We start from the raw sequence: 19,521 nt of genomic DNA on the forward strand, positions 1-19,521 counted from the left end.
TGTGCTGACTGGTAATAGCATGCACACATACACCCTTTAATCGCAATGGCTTACCTTTAGATGCAACAGATTTCAAAGAACACTGACCGCAACGGTTGATATCGCTTCCTTTAGAAACTTGCTCAAAGCACATATCATTCTGGTGTAAAGCAGCTTGCACAGTTGCAAGAAAGCGGGCAGTTACCATTACAATTTGCAGTGTTCCACTACTTCATTCTTTAAGGGGCTTCTGAACCACTTTTCCAAATAATCATCGAATGACCTCAGTATCGGGCCTCGCGAATCGATTGCCGCAAAAATTTCTTGAATTCATCAAGAATGAATAGAGTTACAGGGATTTGTCACACGCTTTCAGTGCTTCCCCTCTCCTCACCTCGACGAGCTTGCTCGAAGGTACACATGGAGGGATGGCATAGAGGAAAAAATTCACGTCATGAGCTTGAGCATACGTGATGAAATACGATTGCTCTTTGCTGTCGTTATTCCTGTGCATGAGTGTGGCTACTATAGAGCACAGGGCCAGCGTGTGGCAGCACCTTGTGGCAAGAAATGCATCTTATCCAAATGCCGCTCTTTATTTATGTGGGATACTGGCCTGTTATGTGTTGTTCAACGTCTAACAGCAGGTGCCGACAGCTGCGAAGAGAGTGAGCACAGCCCCCTGTATGAAAGGAGGGTGCCTGTGAAAATGGCAACTTCACACTTCACTTCTAATCTCTCCTTGTTGCGCATGACTGCGAGGCTTGGCTGAGCTTTTCATAGCGGTGTCTGCTTTCCGCAGAATGTGTTTTCTGAGCAAAGAAACAAATTCTTGCAGCGCGAACTCAACACAAGGGCAAAAGAAAACGCAGCGCTTGTTCGTGCCTTATTTTGATTTTGTGTCAAGATCACGCTGCAACCAGTTGTTTCTAATGATCTACCAACTTTCCAACTCTTGTTGACTATGTTTTCTCACCAAGACTACATTTTTTCACCAAGCGGTGGTTCATGACCTCTTATGACAACTTTTTCATGAGCAGAATATCCTTTAAAGCTTCATGCAACGTTAAAAAAATCATAGAATCAGCCCACATTAGTAAACAAAAAAAGTGAAAAATTACATTTATTTAAACTCTACATCTGTCGTTCCACTACTTTCTTTTACTATGTGCAATTTTCAACTTTAGAAGGCATCTGATTATGGTTGTATACATGCTCTACATTTCAGAATTCTAAATGTGCATGGTGTGGCTGCACTATAACATGCATAAAACATACAGCTGTATCCTTACCAGGAAATGGCTATAGTATTTTCACATGAAGCTGAGGCATCTGCATATTTAAGTAAGTGTTGCAATACTTTATTGGATGGCTGTGCATTCGGGCATATATGGCTGGCGATTATCACAATCTTTGTATACAGGGCAATCTTGAGCGGTCAAGCATTATATCCTATAGATTTTTGACTAAGATTTTCTTGCTTGTCACTTTTATCAGTATCGAAACTTTGCAGTATTCATGCACCTTACAGTAGCTTTTTTTGGTGAAACCAACCTGTTACTACAAAATGTACTAATATGATAAAGGTCTTCAAACTTAGTGTGGCATGGCGCCTCGCCTACTGTAACACGCACGCGCCGCGTAGTGTAAACGACGGACAGCCCAGCGCGCCCTCCCGGTGCGCGGATCGGTGTACACCCCGAGAGCAGGCGGGCGCCTCTGAAATAAAGTTTTTGTTACCAGCAAGCCGTGTGGAGAGTCGCTTTCTTTCGTGCTCCTCGAGAACACGACATGGTGTCAGAAGTGGGATCCTTCTGCCGTCTCTTCTAGCCCCTGCTCTCGTCGTCCTCAACGGTCTCCAACGACCACGATGACGGACTCGGCTACGGCAGCTACGAACGCCGCGACAGGCTTCTCTTTAAAGCCTCCTCAGCCATTTACGTTTGATCAAGCCTCCGAGTGGCCTGCATGGATCCTCGAGTTCGACGACTACCGCTTTGCATCGGGTCTCGTCCACCAAGAGCGTGAAATGCAGGTGCGAACTCTGCTCTACGTAATGGGTCGCCAAGCGAGACAAATCTTCAACACATTCTCGCTCTCCACGGAAGACAGCAAAAACTTTGACCTTGTCAAGGCGAAGTTTGACTCGCACATCGTCCAAGCGAGAAACGTCGTGTACGAGTCAGCGTGCTTCAATCAGCGGGAACAAGAGCCCTCCGAGACCGTCGACCAATACGTCACCGCCCTATACAACATGGCAGACAGGTGCGACTACGGTGACTTGCGGGATCGCCTCATCCGCGGCCGCTTCGTACTGGGACTGCGCGACAAGAAGCTCTGCGAAGCCCTACAGATGGACGTTAACCTCACACTCGCCATGGCGCTCGCTAAGGCACGCCAAAAAGAGTCCGTGCACAAGCAGCAGCAGCAGCTCCTTCAGGCCTCCGGGGAACCGTCCTCTTTCAAGTCAGAGTACACCGGTCTCGACGCCGTCTCCCACAATCGCCGCGGCAAAGGCAAGAATCTACCGCGACCGCATAACGACGCCACGAATTCAAATATTCAATCGTGCGGCTACTGCGGTGGAGCGCCTCATTCTCGTTCTCTGTGCCCAGCAAAGACTGAGAAGTGCTCAAAGTGCAACACAAGGAGACATTTCGCTCGTGTTTGCAGAACAGTTCCGTCAAGAGACATCTCAACGCTCGAGCAAGGAACCTCAGCGATGTTTCTTGGGGCGGTAAACCAACGGGCCGACGCTCAGCACGACTCAAGGCTTGTCGAAGTCGACCTGAACGGCTATCCACTGATCGCAAAGATCGACACCGGTGCTCAAGTTTCTGTTGTCCCGGCTACGTTTGCTGGAATTCCTGAACATCTCCAGCCAGCAAGCGAAACCCTCTCAGGACCGAGCGGCAGGGCACTTCGGGTCGTCGGGAAATTTGACGCAACGATCACGTGGAGGTCGCGAAGGTCGAACCAAGTCGTCTACGTTGTGCAGCAGCTGAAGCATCCACTCCTTGGATTACCTGCCATCGAAAGCTTGGGATTAGTCTAAGTTTCTGTGTACGTAACGCGTTGAGGAACGATATCCCGAACTTTTCAACGGTCTGGGTCTGCTGCCGGGTGCGTACACAATTCGCCTCAATCCCGCGGCTGTGCCGTATTCCGTTACCGTGGCAAGGCGCATTCCTGTGCCCCTACGGAAAGCAGTCGAGCAGGAGATCATCAGCATGCAACAACAAGGAGTGATCCGCCCTGTAGAAGGCCCTACGGACTGGTGCGCCGGAATTGTTCCGGTAGTGAAACCCTCAGGAGGTGTCCGAATATGCATGGACTTCACCCGCCTCAACTCTTCAGTCCTCAAGGAAAGATTTCCCCTCCCGTCAGTGGAACAGACGCTCGCTTTGTTAGGTGAGGCAACCGTTTTCTCAAGACTAGATGCAAATTCGGGCTTTCACCAAATCCCTCTTTCTCCGGCATGCCAAGATCTGACAACATTCATTACGCCAGTTGGACGCTTTTGTTTCACGAGACTTCCATTCGGCATAACGTCAGCACCGGAGTATTTCCAAAAACGCATGTTCGAAATCCTGAGTGGACTAACAGGAGTCGTCAATCTCATGGACGACATTCTCGTCTTTGGCCGCGATCAAGCCGAGCACGACGGAAACCTTGACACGACTCTCAAGAAGCTTGCTTTCTCTGGAATCACCCTCAACTGCTCTAAATGCGCTTTCAGCGTGAAGGAGGTGACCTTCCTACGCTGTGTCATCAGTAGTCAAGGCATACGTCCCGACCCTAAAAAGTTGAGCCTATCAAGTGTCTTCCGCCGCCTAGAGACGTCGCCGGAGTCCGCCGGATCTTAGGGCTGGTGAACCATCTGGCAAGGTTCCTGCCAAATTTGGCCGAAAGGACAGCCGCTCTCCGCGTTCTCCTCAAGAAAACGTCGGAGTGGACATGGGGCCCCGCTCAGGAAAAAGACTTCCAAAACATCAAGGACCTCATCTGTTCGGACGAGTGCTTGGCAAAGTACCATCCGGAGTATCCTACTACACTCTCAGCAGACGCATCAGCCTACGGATTGGGCGCAGTACTGCTACAAGTGCAATTGGATGGGAAAAGCCGCCCAGTCGCATTCGCCTCAAGATCCCTAACGCCCGCCGAAACGCGGTATGCTCAGATAGAAAAGGAAGCCTTGGCTCTAACCTGGGGAGCCGAACGGTTCGAAGAATACCTGCGTGGTCTCAGGCAACCTTTCAAACAGATCATCGACCTTTGATCACCCTCCTGGGAAAAGAGTCTCTCGATCTGCTGCCACCACGAATTCAACGCTTCCGCATGCGCCTCATGCGCTTCAGTTACGTCATGCAGTACGTCCCAGGAAAAAGTATTGCTACTGCTGACACTCTCTCGAGAGCACCAACTGCAAGGAGTTCGAAAGCGGGAACTCTCACTTGTGATGAAGTGAGCGCCTACGTAGAGGGTGCACTCATGGGTCTGCAAACTTCCGCCTTCGATCCAGTGAAGAAAGCTCAAAAGGAAGACGAGGTCTGCCAGCATCTTCTGTGCTTTTGCCTCAACGGATGGCCGGAAAAACTCAGCGTCCCAGCCCCCCTCTCTCCGTTTTGGCAGTACCGAACAAGTATGTCTGAAAACGATGGCTACCTGCTGTACGGAACGCGCCTAGTGATTCCTCATTCTCTGAGAAGCGAAATTCTCACTCGCCTACATGAGGGGCACCAAGGCATCGGACGCTGCAGAGAAAGGGCAAAGCAGTCTGTGTGGTGGCCAGGAATCTCATCGGAACTCCAGCGAATGGTTTCTAACTGTGAAACTTGTGCTATAAACCGACCGCAAAGAGCCGAGCCGCTTCTGCCGACAGTTACACCAGAGCTTCCGTGGCAGATGGTGGGGATCGACTTATTCCAACTTCGGGGACAGAACTACCTGATATGTGTGGACTATCGCTCATGGTACCCCGAGATTGCACTCCTTGCTTCCACCTCCGCAGACGCCGTCATTAACCACCTCAAAAGCATTTTCGCTCGTCATGGCATCCCTGTGACAGTGGTATCCGACAACGGCCCGCAGTTCTCGAGCTCGGCATTCGCAGAATTCGCTAAAGCATACGGCTTCAACCACACCACGAGCAGCCCTGTTCATCCGCAGGCCAACGGGGAAGCGGAACGCGCCGTTCAAACAGTGAAACATCTGCTCGAGAAAGCAGACGATCCGTACCTCGCCCTACTGGCCTACAGAGACACGCCGGGGCCGACAGGCTTCAGCCCGGCTAAATTGCTCATGGGACGCCAGCTACGCTCTCGAGTTCCTGCATTTCCTGCCCTCCTCGTTCCCGGAAACGTCGACAACAAACAAGTGACGAAAAGGGACCTCGAAGCAAAACAACGCCAGAGGCGAAACTTCAACCGTCGTCATGCGGCTAAGGACCTACCAGCTCTCTCTCTCCAAACACCCGTGTCTGGGTGCGAGACCTCAAATGCGAGGGGGAGATAACTCAACAAGCAGACACTCCCCGCTCCTACTGGGTCCAAACAGAGCGCGGACACGTGCGTCGCAACAGAAAGATGCTCGTCCCATTGTCGGCCTCACAGAAGAAAGCGCAACCGCTTCCCTCCTCATTATTCTCCGACACTGACGACGAAAATTTCGAGCCGTCGACAGTCGCGGGACCGCTAGCTGCCCTCTACAATGGAGCTTCGTCCCAGCGAGGTGACCCGCTGCGAACCGACAGCAATAATTCACTGCCCAAGCCAGTCAACGATGCTGCAGCAGAGACATCGAGGGTTCCAGCAACCACCACCCGTTCCGGCCGCAGAGTGTTGGTGCCTGAACGTTACGCTGTAGTCACTTAAGAGAGGGAGATGTGGCATGGCGCCTCGCCTACTGTAACACGCACGCGCCGCGTAGTGTAAACGACGGACAGCCCAGCGCGCCCTCCCGGTGCGCGGATCGGTGTACACCCCGAGAGCAGGCGCGTCCGGGCGCCTCTGAAATAAACAGTTTTTGTTACCAGCAAGCCGTGTGGAGAGTCGCTTTCTTTCGTGCTCCTCGAGAACACGACACTTAGGTTACCTCTTGGTGACTGTTGCCAGAAGAAATAATTTACTCCAGTAATCGGAGTGGGGTGTCTAGCAATCCTATGCAATCTTTACTGCTTTGGTGGTACTTTGTAAGTGTACACAATGACCTGCAGTGATGTTTTCAGGCTTGCTAACATGAAAGCAGTAAAACAAGCTGGCCACTTTTACAGCAGTATAAAACTTATCCTGAAACAAGCAAATCACAGTGGTACCACTACCTGCAGCAGTGACACTTAGGTTGTATCACAGCCTGTGCCCTATACTGGTACATCATTGAAAGACTCATCTAGCCTGCACAGACGTCATTATTGTCATTGTACCTCGAGGTTGCTAACTTCTTTTTAGTACCGTGTCATCTGTAACTCCGCTCATTCTCGTTCTTTACTGGTTTGAAAAAATTTTGCGGCAATAGATTCATGAGGCAATAAACTGATAAGCCATTATATGATTACTTGGTAAAGTGTTTCAGGAACACTTTAACACACGCTGTGTGTTCTAGCATGCTGCTGTTGCCAAGGCTGATGCACAACATGATTTGCACTCTAAAAGACAGGGCATGCAAACACGGACACAAGAAAGAAGTCAAGACACCACAAACGCCGACTAACAACTGCAAAGGCACACAATGGTGAAAAAAAAAAGGCATGAAAACTTATCTGCGCATGCTGATGCAATAGACGAACTTTTCAATCCGGCACGTGAGGGGGTATACGTGAAAGATAACTGTTAAGGCACTTGATTAATTTATTATGCAAGTCAATAGACGGTTAGCTCATGCATGCGCTACCACTATTATCGATATGCCATGCCTCGATCATTAGATGAGTTTCTTCATTCATATGCCTGTACAAAACTGCGTATTTATCGAATTTTGACGTGGACTTACACTCTCGACAATGTAAAGATAGATTAGAAGTTGAGCCTCAGCTTAACAATATTTTATGTTCCAATAATTTCTGGTTAACACAGCGGCCCATCTGTCCTACGGAGAAACAGCCGTAGCTAAAGGGAACCTTATAAACCACACCTGTACAGCAATCGGTGACTTTGTTGGCGTGTTTTACGAAACAAATGTTATTCCGCACCTTGTCTATTACTCGCTCATTTTTTCTCTGCACAGTGCACAAATCTTACCTAGCTTATTGGCAGCCGTGAAAACAACATTAACGCTGTACCTACTTCCCACTTTCTTTAGCCTGTGAGAAATGCAATGAATGTACGGAATACCTACGACATGTTTTTTTTCTCATTGCTTTCTGCAACCATACTCACACTTAACATAACTGACTTCTTTAAACATTCAGTGATAGTGGCCGCCCTGTCTTTGCACGCCCTGCCTTTTAGAATGAATACTTACCAACTAGCTCAGCTCTCTGTTCTTCTAAACATGGTTTTATTTCACAGCCCTGGGGAATGTCTTCGAATGCTTGTTCTGATTACAGACTGAAATTTTGCTAATCTTGTGGGCCCTTATTTCTTCTTAGGCACCTTGTGCACTTGTTTCAGTACATGTGCTAGGTCAATACAAATTTAAGTGAGTCAGGATATGCACTTTCAATGATGTCTTCAAATAAACAACAAAAGCGAGCTTTTCGCATTGTAACCTTTATTCGCATTTCAGAAGCAACACAGCAAGATGACTAAAGGATGTACCACTTCAAGATAGAAATGGCTATATTCAAATATATTTTAGAGATGTACAACAAGGAAGATACTGATATTCTCGTTGCATCAATATATGCGAACTGCAATAGCAATGTCCAAAACTTAATGGGCACTTTCACGTAGAGAGAGCCTTCCTTATTATAGCACTTATTCGCAAAATTCTTGCAGCAACATGTTCACATCGTACAAGTGCGCATTTATCTCTCCATCAGAAATTTTGGACCACGAGGCTGTTTATTGCCACTTGAAGAAACACCAAAGCATGAAAGCCTCCAACCCAATAGACAGTAAACAAGAGTAAGGTAGCCAACATAAGAAGGTGCAATATGGAGAGAATTGAACATGCTGTAAGAACACAAGAAGCCTAAAAGCAGTGAAGAGAAAATTGGGCACAGTCAAAAACCAGGTGTATGCAGTAAGAGGAAGGCAAGGCAATTTCACTACCAATATGTATAAGGTAGTCAAAGCAGCCATGATGTTCTACAGAGATCAGCCAGGACAACAATGGTAGTAATAATAGTAGTAGCAGTCCAGAGGAATCTCACCAGCAATGGCAGATGAAGGAACGAAAACTTCTTGTTAAAAGAATTGGTACCTGTTCATGTTAAAACCGCTTCATGCACAAAAAAAACACATTCCCCTAGAGAAGATTTTGCCAGGAGCAAAGACACAAAAGCAAGGGAATTGATGAAAGCTTTTTACATAAGGAAGCAAGACAGTTTGTGTGTTAGTGATGCATCAGTAGTGTTATATAAAGCCGAGAAAAAGTTTATTGAGCATGTGTTATTGTATTACCCCTGATCTTCAAATGGATGTTTGTTGCGCAGGCGCGAATTCATGGTACATATGTGTGTGTGGTTTCTGGGAATTAAAGCAGCTGTGAGTGGTGCCCTGTCCTATCATCTTCTCTTGGTGTGCGTCTTCTTTTTTTTGTGTCTAAAGCAGCTTTAACATGAAGGAAAGAAAGCCTTAGAGGGAATGCAGTGGGGCAAAGCAGCCGGTTATGATCAGGGGTGTTAGTGTAGAGTGATGCTATTAGTTTCCTTTGCCCTATGCCGCCATCAGCCGTCTGCCATTGGTCAAAAAATGCAGCCCAGGAATTTTTCAGCAGTGCCAGACGTCTATGGCGAGGAAAAGCATAAAAAAGTAATAGCACTGCTCTGCGATAGCACGCCAGGTAACAGCAGATCTGTTTAAATACGGGGGCACACTGTTCTTGAAAAACTGGCCAGTTTGTATATGCGATGCCTCTTTACTGTGAGTGTACTGAAATCTTTGAAGAACGTGAACATTGCCTTAATTAATTGTGTATGACATTACTATACAGTTTTATGTACTTATAAGCTTTGTTTATCAATGTCTTGTATTAATGTAAGTTTTTTTGTTTTTGGTACAATTAACTTATGTACCTATTTGTAATTTGTATCCAATAATCATGTGCAGGGGGTCAAGGTATGGTCTCATAACCGAGGGACCCTCTTCTGTATATCCTTTTTTGTTGTAATCATGCTTTGCAAAATAAGTGTTTGAATGAAACGGGACATCAAAAAATTGAAAAATTACAAGCCGATCAGCTCGGGGGGATATAGAGGTAAGAAACGTATGGGCCACCTTGCGGGAGAAAAGCATCATTAGCTGGGCAGTGTTCACAGGCGAGTCTCGAGCAGTGAGTGTTTTCTGTTACTCACCGAACATCGGAGCCCCACATCAAAGCAGAAATCTTACTTGCGGAAGTGCTGGATGCACGTGCCTATTGTGGCTAATAGCTGTTTACGATTTCTAAGTTTTGCAATCGCAGATTCATGCAATTTCTTACCTTGCGGACACATGTGAAAGCTGGCAGCAGGCTCCATAGCGTACGCCCTGCATTGAGCACTGGCCTACCATACAAAACTCCTTCAAAGACAGCGGCTACATGATGTAGCGCTTTCTTTCAAGTGTTGTCGAGCGCACAGCAACAGCGGGAAAACGTCCCCACTCACTCAGAATTACAGCGCAGGTGGCATTCTGAAGTTTTGTTTTCAGCTCGCTCTGGTACTCCTGAAGCAGACTAAGCAGCTGCTATGACCACGTGAGCCTGCCTAGCACGTTGCACCAAAGGTGGCGTCTGCACTTCCAGTGGTATGCCTTACGCCCAATACCAGTTACGGAAGTGGCCATAAGAGCACCCGGATAAGAGCAGCTAGAAGATAGATGGAGTAGATTAGATCGATAGATAGACAGACCAAGAGACAGGCTCTAGTTCACTAATAAATTCTTCATATTTAAAATTTTAGTCAGACTCTCGGTTGTGCTCCACATGTGATTTTCAAAGACCTAACACATGTCGTGTGTGAATGGCAGTGCTGCAGCTAGTGTGACAGATTCTGAGGGCAGCACAGCAGCGAGCTTGAGCTGTGGCAGCTTCTCAGCCTGTGTGCTGTGCAACATGAAAGTGCTGCTGGTATTCCCAAAAACAACAAGCCCCAACGAAACACAATGAGTAACTTCTTTGTGCATATCTGTTTGTGTGTGACTGTAGGCATCTGTGCGTATGCGACCATTGCGTGCACCAGTCATCACCTGATACCTGGTGTAGCAAGTCATGCAATAAACCAGACCAACATAACATGGGATCATCATGTCATTCTCTTTTTATCTATCATATAAAGGAAATAATTTTAAATGTCTCAAGTTAAAGGCACGCTGAAAGCATAGACAGCTCTGTACAAATACACAATGTTGGTAGGTTCTTATGGTAACAGGTTGTCTAAACCATGTCGCTTAGTAGGCTTTAAATGGTGTAATATATGAAGACTGCACTTACACCTATGTCTTCGGTCAGCTTCGCTTGGTGGGGAATGTAATTCATGCAAACAGTGCCATTGGTTCCCAATGTGGTGATGTAAATAGATGAGCCATGCCACCCTCTTTAACGCCTCATTTGTTCTGCATGCAAGCATTGTATTTTATGTACATGTAAAAATAAAACAATTTCAATGTACGCAGCTTGCAGCATTCAATATAAGTATCGTAGACCGTCTGCCACAGCTGTATCGACGCACTCACGCTAGCAGTGGAACGGATTTAAAGGCTGGGATAGTAGCCGCAGCAGCCCGTGGAGGGTCCCCTGTAGCGCCAAACACGTGACTGGCTTCTTGTGATGCAGAAAATAAGTTAGCCCTTTCAGACTTCAGGAAGCATGTCAATTTCTTTTTGACGGATTTTATGCCTTCACGGGCCCCTCCAATGGCGTGGTATTGACTATCTTTTTTTTGCGAACAAGGGAAAGGCAACATTCTGCACGTTGCGTCAGCTGACGAACGAATGCGAACTCGTTTCAAAGTCCGGTGAAAAGGGCAGAATATAAACACAAAGAACGACAGAAAGTTTCTAGAGGTAGGGATCCGTCTTTAATGGAAGGAAAAGCGTCATACGCCGACACATGAGAAGACCCGACGTCTGCTTCTCTAGTGTAAGAACGACAAAGTTTCTAGAGGTAGGCATCCGTCTTTAATGAAAGGAAAAGCGTCAAACGCCGACATATGAGAAGACACGATGTCTGGTTCTGGCGCGGCTCACTTTCTTCTACGATAAAGAGGCATGTCTCAGTCGCTATAGTTTACGCGATATGGGAGGAGTCGATCCCGCCTACGTCGTGCCCATATGCAAGGACAGCGGTCGCCGTAAAAACGATACATATTTGCCTCACTACGCAGGCAGCAGGAACGTCGTGCAGGATGCAGTTGCAGTGGTGTTTTGCTTAGCTTCAAGTGGCAAAGGGCAAAGTGTCGCACATCAAATTTCGATGCTTGATATCCCGGATGGTGCCTAATATAACCATAACGTACACGGGCACGTATATATTCCACAATATCAAGTACGACAGTGCAAGGAAAGGTTACAATCGCTTGGAATTTCAAAAAGTTAAACAGGAAGTCTCCATGACACCAGTTGCAGGAAGCAGATGGCGCTTCGCGCAGTCAAGAACCGAAATCTATCCTTGAGCGCCTCCCGTCATATACGGCCGCCGACCCACTCACTTCGATGAAAAGAAATCGAGAGAACTTTTCTCAACGGGAGATATGGGGACTTTTGCTATATTTTAAAACGCTTATGCGCCATTTGGCTAAAATAAAGGTGTCAAACAGTGGTTTCTGCGTCGACTTTATTCATTCAGCAGCAATTTACACCCTTGAAGAAGACAAGACTGCTTGTCGAAACGCTGACTCCAGCGACACTCCATGTCCAAGAATTTTTCAATTTCTCAAGCCTCCATCCTCCCCTGAACTTCTGCCATTTTTGGATTATCAATTTTGCTCGCTAAAGAAGCTCCAGAAATTAATCTGATGCCATATTATGCAGACTTCCCTTTAGTTATCACTCTTGATAGAAGTTATGTTGAAGCATAAAGAAAAACATAAATAAATGCCTCAGCTTGCGCCACTGAGGTGTAACAGGCTAAACCTTTTGATTGTGAAATGCTGGCAAGGTACAACGCTTTGACTAGGGTGTCACTGGAGCCAACATTTCGACAAGCCGACTTGTCTCCAAGTTGCAGCCACGAAGACAAGTACGCTTGTCGAAACAGCTTCAGCAACACCCTGTGTACAAGAATTTTTTCATATCAGCAAAATTGGGGTTCGTTTGTCCAAAGAATTAGTTAATGCTGTTTATTCAGACATCGAACTCGCTTAATCCATTGCGCTCCAGACAACAGAAGCATTTTAAATCGACTCATTTTCTTTCGTAATGTTGCATGGAATGCGTTATACTGCACTTCCAAAAGTAAATGCAAAATTTCAACAAATGTTGTCGATCATAACCTTTATTTTAGCAATTCCAACCAATATGCTGGCCACTTGGCATAGGAAGAGCAATGGAATTGAAGACTTGGTCCAAGAACCTGCACGCAAAAGGCACAATAAGTACAAGGTGTCTCCATCGAGCAGACATGTATCACCACAACTAAAATCGGAAGGCTGGCTAGGCAAACAGACGAGCACAGCAGCAATGCTTTGTCGGATTGTCGAACATTTGTAAATGCCAAAAGCAGCGGCGGTTGAACAGCTGATTTTGTCTCACTTAATGAAGTAAATCTAGATATGTTAAAGAATTATATAGGGTAGGCAAAATTAACGAGGTCCTCCACAGCAGTGTGTGCCACAATCATATTGTGGTTTTGGGAATATCTGGAATTCTGATTTCATCCTGCACACAAAAGGCACATTGAATAAAAAAAAATGCTTCAGTCAAGCATGCACATATACCTGCATACCAAAAAAAACAAGAGGCTATAGTTTGGTCAAAAGACAACAGGCGATGCAGCACAGGGTGACAGTGGTTTAGGGAAAAATTCACCCTAGTTGGCAACATACTAAGAATTTTTTGCACATAAGCAACACATGGAGAAAAATGTAGAGACACAACACATGTACTAACTTTAAACAAAATCGTTCATTGCACACGAGGCAAACATTTGTACAGTGTTGGTGCCCTCACACTGCACCAAGAAGCCATGCACAGAGATTGTCTTTTTCCGCTTCATTTTTACAAGACGTACGTAACACTAATCAACTAACGAACTATTGCACATTCAAACAGGGACAGAGTGCTAACACGATTGGTACCCAATTTTTGCAAATCCTGCAGCTAATAGTATTATAAATCTCGTTAGTTCAGCTCTGTTGGTTGATAAAACCATTGTGGTCTGCAAGAAAGGTTCACACCCACACGCTCTACAGTGTAACACAAGCCACCCATCATTGCCTCTACTTACAAGATTACAATGCTATCTTAACCTATCATTCATGCAGCTGCTTGTTTGCCCAGCATACTGCTTACTGCAGAAAAGAGGTATCTGATAAGCAACAGCTTCTCTACATTCCGCAAACCACATCCTATATCGTTTCTTACAAGCAGTTGTCTTCTTCCATGCTTGACTGCAAATTCTGCAAACTGATTTCAGCTTTCATGGAGCTGGAAAACTATTTGCACATTTGTACGTGACACCAACCTTATTATGTAGTGCTAAATTTTGTGCAAGTATGGCCCATCAGCTATTCTTTTTAGAGCGACATCACTGTTGGAACAGCCAACTAGAGCAATGGACCTTTTACGACTAACACTTCTGTTTGTGCGACGCGTTGTGTGTGAACCTTTCCCATGTGCTATGTGTCCTGTTGAGTTCTTACGCTATCCAGCTACAGTTATGGAAAGGTTGGCATCACGCGCTAATGTACAAGTAGTTTTTCAGCTCCATGCAAGCTGAAATCGATTTGCAACATTAGTAGTCAAGCACCAAAGAAGACAATTGCTTGCACAAAACGACATAGGACACGCTGAGAAGCTGTCGTTTATCAGATACCTCTTTCATGTGGTAAGTGGTATGTCAGGAAATGGGCCACTGCATGAATCATAGGTTAAGAGAGCACTGTAATCTTGTGAACAAATCCAACGATGGATGGCTGGCATCACAGTGTAGGGCATGAGAGTATGAACCTTTCTTTCAGGACACAAAGGTTTCATCAGCTAATAGAGTTGAACTAACGAGACTGATAATAGAAGCTGCAAAAATTGTAAAAGTGGGTACCAATTGTGTTAGCACTCTGCAACTGTCCTTCTCGAATAAAGAATTGACTGTATTGAATGTGTAGTAGTTCGCGAAGTGATTAATGCGCCATATATTTTGTCAAAATAAAACAGAAAAAGACATATCTCTCAGCATGGCATCTTGGTGAAGCGCGAGGGCACCACCACTGTGTCTATTGGTGCCTCGTGTGCAATAAACCATTTCATTGAAAGTTAGTGCACATATTGTCCCTCCCTTTGCGTCCTTGTGTCGCTTATGTGCTCAAGATTCTTGCCAAGTGAGTTGAGGTTACTTATGAGTACAGACAGGAAAAAAAAAGATATGTTAAAGAAGTACTGACACGAATTTTAAAAATTTTCGGATGGATGCTATAAATAAAAATACTGGTGTCGAGAAGTCATAGCGTAGTTCAGCGCAAAAAACAGGCAACAGACGAGTGAGAGGACAAGGACACAGCGCGCGCTGTGTCCTTGTCCTCTCACTCGTCTGTTGCCTGTTTTTTGCGCTGAACTACGCTATGACTGACTCGTTCCAACTCGCCCAACAAGCAACGTTGCTAGGTGTCGAGAAACCTAAAGCGAGTATTGTGGTGCCTGGGAATGCATCGTATATATTTTATTTACTGCTACCTTAAAAAGACCGGTTTCGATATCGAGGGGGCGACTTCTCAGTGACGTTTCATAGCAGTGTGACATCATGGGGATAAGAAACTCGCGACGTTCTAGCGGCAAATCCGTCATCTGCCCGTGGTGCACATAAACAACGATAAGCGAACTGTCGTCCAGTGACCTTGACAGTGATTTCTACAAAATAGGCTGCATGCAGGACGCAGAACTTGCAAACTCGGGGGAACTGTCTTGACTCGTCGGGATAATGTCCATTGCACTGTGGCTGCCTTGCAGATGCTCAGCGACGAAAACTTCAAAGTCAAATAAAAATATTTTATACGTGTTCTCCGACTCCGGTGTATGGACATCGTTGACACTGCATACGAAGGAAACTAAACATGTCCCTTTTGCGATGTCTCAGAATCGTGTCAGTACTCCTTTAAAGGAGTCCTGACACAAAAATTTTCGCCCTGCGTTTTTTTGCTGCAATGTGTTGCTGGGGGCCTGTTAGTCATAACACGGCACATCGTTTGCTGCATCGCGCGACAGAAAATTAATTACAAGCTCCTCATTACCGACACAGCCTCAGTTTCGGTTTGACAGAGCTCCAAAAACGACAAGCCGCCGGGTGCAACCATCACCACCTAGCGAGTGAAACGCTCGGCCACGTGAGCACACAGAACAGTGACGCATTTCCGCGCGGTCTGTCGTCGTCGGGCTCATCGTCGTCTGATGGCGACGATTTTCTTGCGGCGGGGATCGAAGGAATTTTCGACGTGGCGAATCACTTCAGGTTTTACCCGCTGGCGAGGAGCGATTCGTCGGGAAGCGCGTCAAAACAGAAATGGCGGCTACGACGTCATCATAACTTGTACCGGCTGCAACGGTTACGTAGGGGAAGTAGGGGGGTCACCTCGGGTCACCTCCGAGGGTGTCAATGCACTAGGTGCGGCCTATAATGCTGGATCGCGCTCGAGAACTTCAAAATTCGTATAAAATACCTTCCAAGCTTTATTCGCTGTCGATATTTTGCAGATGGTACACGCACGTACACGGGAATCGATCCAGCAGGCTATCTCGGCCGCGAAATTTTGTGTCAGTACCCCTTTAAAGCAATTTCAACCACAAAACACACACAAGCGCAGCAGCAAAACATTGGTAAACAGCACAAAACTTATAACAGCCAAAAGCAGGTGCAATTGAACAGTTGATATTGTCCCACACAGTGCAATTAAATTTAGGTGTGTTATAGAATCCTGGGTAGGCAAAATCAACGAGTTCCTCCACAACAGTATGTCTCACAATTGTGTCCTGGTTATAAAAATCCTGCATGCAAAACGCACAATGAAGTCAATCAAACATACGCATGCAGCAGCTTACCCTATGTGCTTCAGAAATTACGACAAATCGGAACACTTTCCAAGCATGTTTTTGACAGTTTCTGCGATGCCCGAATGGTTATTTATACCACCAGCACAAATCCTTATAAGTGACACACACGGTGTCCTTAGAAATGTTCACGCATCCGAGGGCGAGCTTGTGAAGCATTTGTGCGTTTTCAAAACCTTTAGTACCGATGAAAGTGCCATCTGCATTATACGTCTCGTTGCAAGCCCACTTTTGTAGCTGCCGAGCCATTTGTTCTCGAAAGTCTACATTGTTATCAGTGCCACGGTGCAATTAATAGGTCCCCAATCGCTGCAAGTTCATTGGTAGAAACGTATGGCACACCAGCAGGCATTTCTGTGTGAGGCGGTACCGGCCATCATACACCTATGCTATTTAAAACTCGGGATGCCTGAGTTGGTTACTTGTTTTGTACTGAGCGCGCTATGATAGTATGTACTTACAAATGCACATTATCATTTTCATAACCACTGCTATGTTTGTTAGAGCAAGCTTACTCTCTCTTTGCACTTTGCAAGCGAGACGCCTTGGCAGACATCGCTTAGTGTTTAGTCAATGAACCTTTTTCCAGACATGCAGCACTGCACTTTCCCCTGATTTTGGACTTTGGCAAGAGGATGCGCTAGCCAGCCAATGTCCACTGGAATGTGAATGCATCGTGCAGAATTTGCACATTTTCTCCAAACTTGTTGACTATATCTTCTGTCCTGATAGGTTGGGACATGCTAGTGTGCACACCGTTGAACCTTCGGCAAACATTTCACAAGGATTTAATTGGCTTCAGCCCATGGCAGGAGCACCAGAAAGATGGTAGACAAATCTACTATCTCAAAGGCTATGCCTTACCACCCTGCAAATGCCAAATTAGGCATAGCACACAAACTCGGTGCACCGATTGCAGACAAGGTATTTGAGCAGCCTTTTTCTTTAGAAATAAACCAGTTAACAACATGAAAAGTAATACCGAAGGATTTCAACAAAAATATGCAGGTCTTATGCGAATTCTATCATTTTTTTTTTCAAACGTCGATGCATTTGCATGGAGGTAAAGCATCACCTTCGAGATTGGAGTCCAGGAACTAGTTGGGGGTATTTGCGAACCACAGACGCAAACCACTTTCCAGTTCTTTGCTTCCTTCAGGAACTAGGCAACTAACAACACCAAATGCTACTTTACAAGATGGTGACGATAATACTTAAACTTTTTGCAGAATTTGAGTACTAATGGATATGCGGTATGTGCAAAATCTATCTCATACAGAAACATACCCATCCCTACAACATGCTTTCAGTAAAAAACAACGGAAGAAACTTTTGATGCACTTGATGTTTCGAGCCTCTAATTCATGATAGAACATAGCATGCAATGGAAGAATTCAGGAAGCTTGCACACTGACTGCTCACCTAAAACAGCCAGAAAATATTTCGGGAGCCATGCTAATACATGGCAATAGCAGATGGTAATGAAACTGGCATGCCTTCATCCGGGCTCTTCGGCTCGCTCTTGCTAGTAATCTTCGCACTGTTAACGATTACAAGAATCTAAAAAAAATTTCCTTTTCCTGGAGGGCTATTGAAGACTGACTGACACAGTTACGCCCTGCCTTCTGTATTTTGCGGGCCTCGAAGATTTCGCTTGTCAACTGGTCACGGTGGCGGAAAAGAATCCTCCTAGAAAATTTTGCGGTGCACCCGCAATCTTGGCAGTGCATTGCCAAGTGCGTCGAGCAAACATTACCTTTCGGGGAATTTTGATGCTCCCTCAGTTTCGAGTTTACGCATCCCCCCGATTGCCCAATGTAAACACTTCCACACGTTAAGGGTATGCTGTACACAATGCCAATGGCACAGAAACATTCGTGTGCTTAAAGGACCCCTGACACCAAAATTGAAACCTCGAGATCTTTGTGTTGTTTGACTTTCCTGTATACGGGAGCACATCTGACCGATTATTAGTGACGAACGTTGCCTTTAAGATATCTTAATTTGGTTTTAAAGTAAGCGTGAGTGCTCACTTGAGTTGGCTGCACCTTGCGACATCCTGGTATGACGTAGATAGAGGCCCCGTGTGACGTTCCAAGTGTAAAGCAAGTATTGTGGACGTCACAGAAGCTTTGCGGGGCGCACGTGCACAATACGACGAGTGGCACCCGGCGAGGCCTATTGTTCCGCACCCCGCTGGCTGTGTTGTCGGGCTGCTCTCGAGGTAGTTTTCGTGAGGGGACCGAGGCACCCACATACTTTCAATCTCTACCGCGCTCGGGGCCCCGATTTGAAAACCGCGCTGTCAACGTCACCACAGCTTGAGTGCACGTGGTCTTTGACGCTCCCCCGCATGGGGCGCCAGTTTCTTGTGGTTTTTAGGCGGGCGTTTTGAAGTGATGCTAAAATGGTCACAATTAACTACGCTAGAATTAGTTGTACGATACGCTAGAGCATTTACGATTTAATTTAGAGATTACCAGACACAAAGCTACAAATTACAGCCAAAAAGTCACCAACAAAAATTTCGCTGTCAGGGGTCCTTTAATAAAATATGAATCCTTCACCACTGGGCCTTTTTCCGCACCGCTGTGCAGATATCGCCAACTTTATTCTTGGCTGCGAACACCACTTCAATGCCATAACATCGTCATGAGTTTCTTGCCTTGTAAGAGCATGCGCAGTAAGAGTATATTATGCAATAAATTTTTCAGTTGAAAGTCAGCGCTCATGTCGTGTCTACTCGTCCTTGGTCTCTGTTATTTCGCGCTGTTTTGCCTCTACTAGCTATGAATTGTTACCAACTCGCCCAATTTTCAATCATACTAACCTGTAAACCTTTGGCCTAGATTTCTTTTACTTTGAGCGGTAGTCCTGCCCATGTTTTTTGAACCACAAGAGCCCTATTGTATGTGTTAGCTTCCTGTAAAGCTTCGAACAACGGCTTGAAAATAAAATTTTGAACCACAGGGCAAGTTGCCCTTATTAAACCAGACCGATGCAAAAGCTGTGTCCCCTTGAACTTCATGTCTAGCTCCTTGGCAGAGCAGTGGCTGTGCCCATTAATAATCTAATGAAAAAAAAAAAGGCTATGAGCAAGTGAAGTGGGAACACTACAACTCATTCATTTTATGAAATGCTTTTTGTTTAACGTTGGCAGATGAAGTTCTGTGCACTGATTAGTACGCCACTTCTGACATATTTCGCA

Source organism: Rhipicephalus sanguineus, chromosome 1 (assembly GCF_013339695.2).
Source record: "Rhipicephalus sanguineus isolate Rsan-2018 chromosome 1, BIME_Rsan_1.4, whole genome shotgun sequence".
Taxonomy (NCBI): Eukaryota; Metazoa; Arthropoda; class Arachnida; order Ixodida; family Ixodidae; genus Rhipicephalus; species Rhipicephalus sanguineus.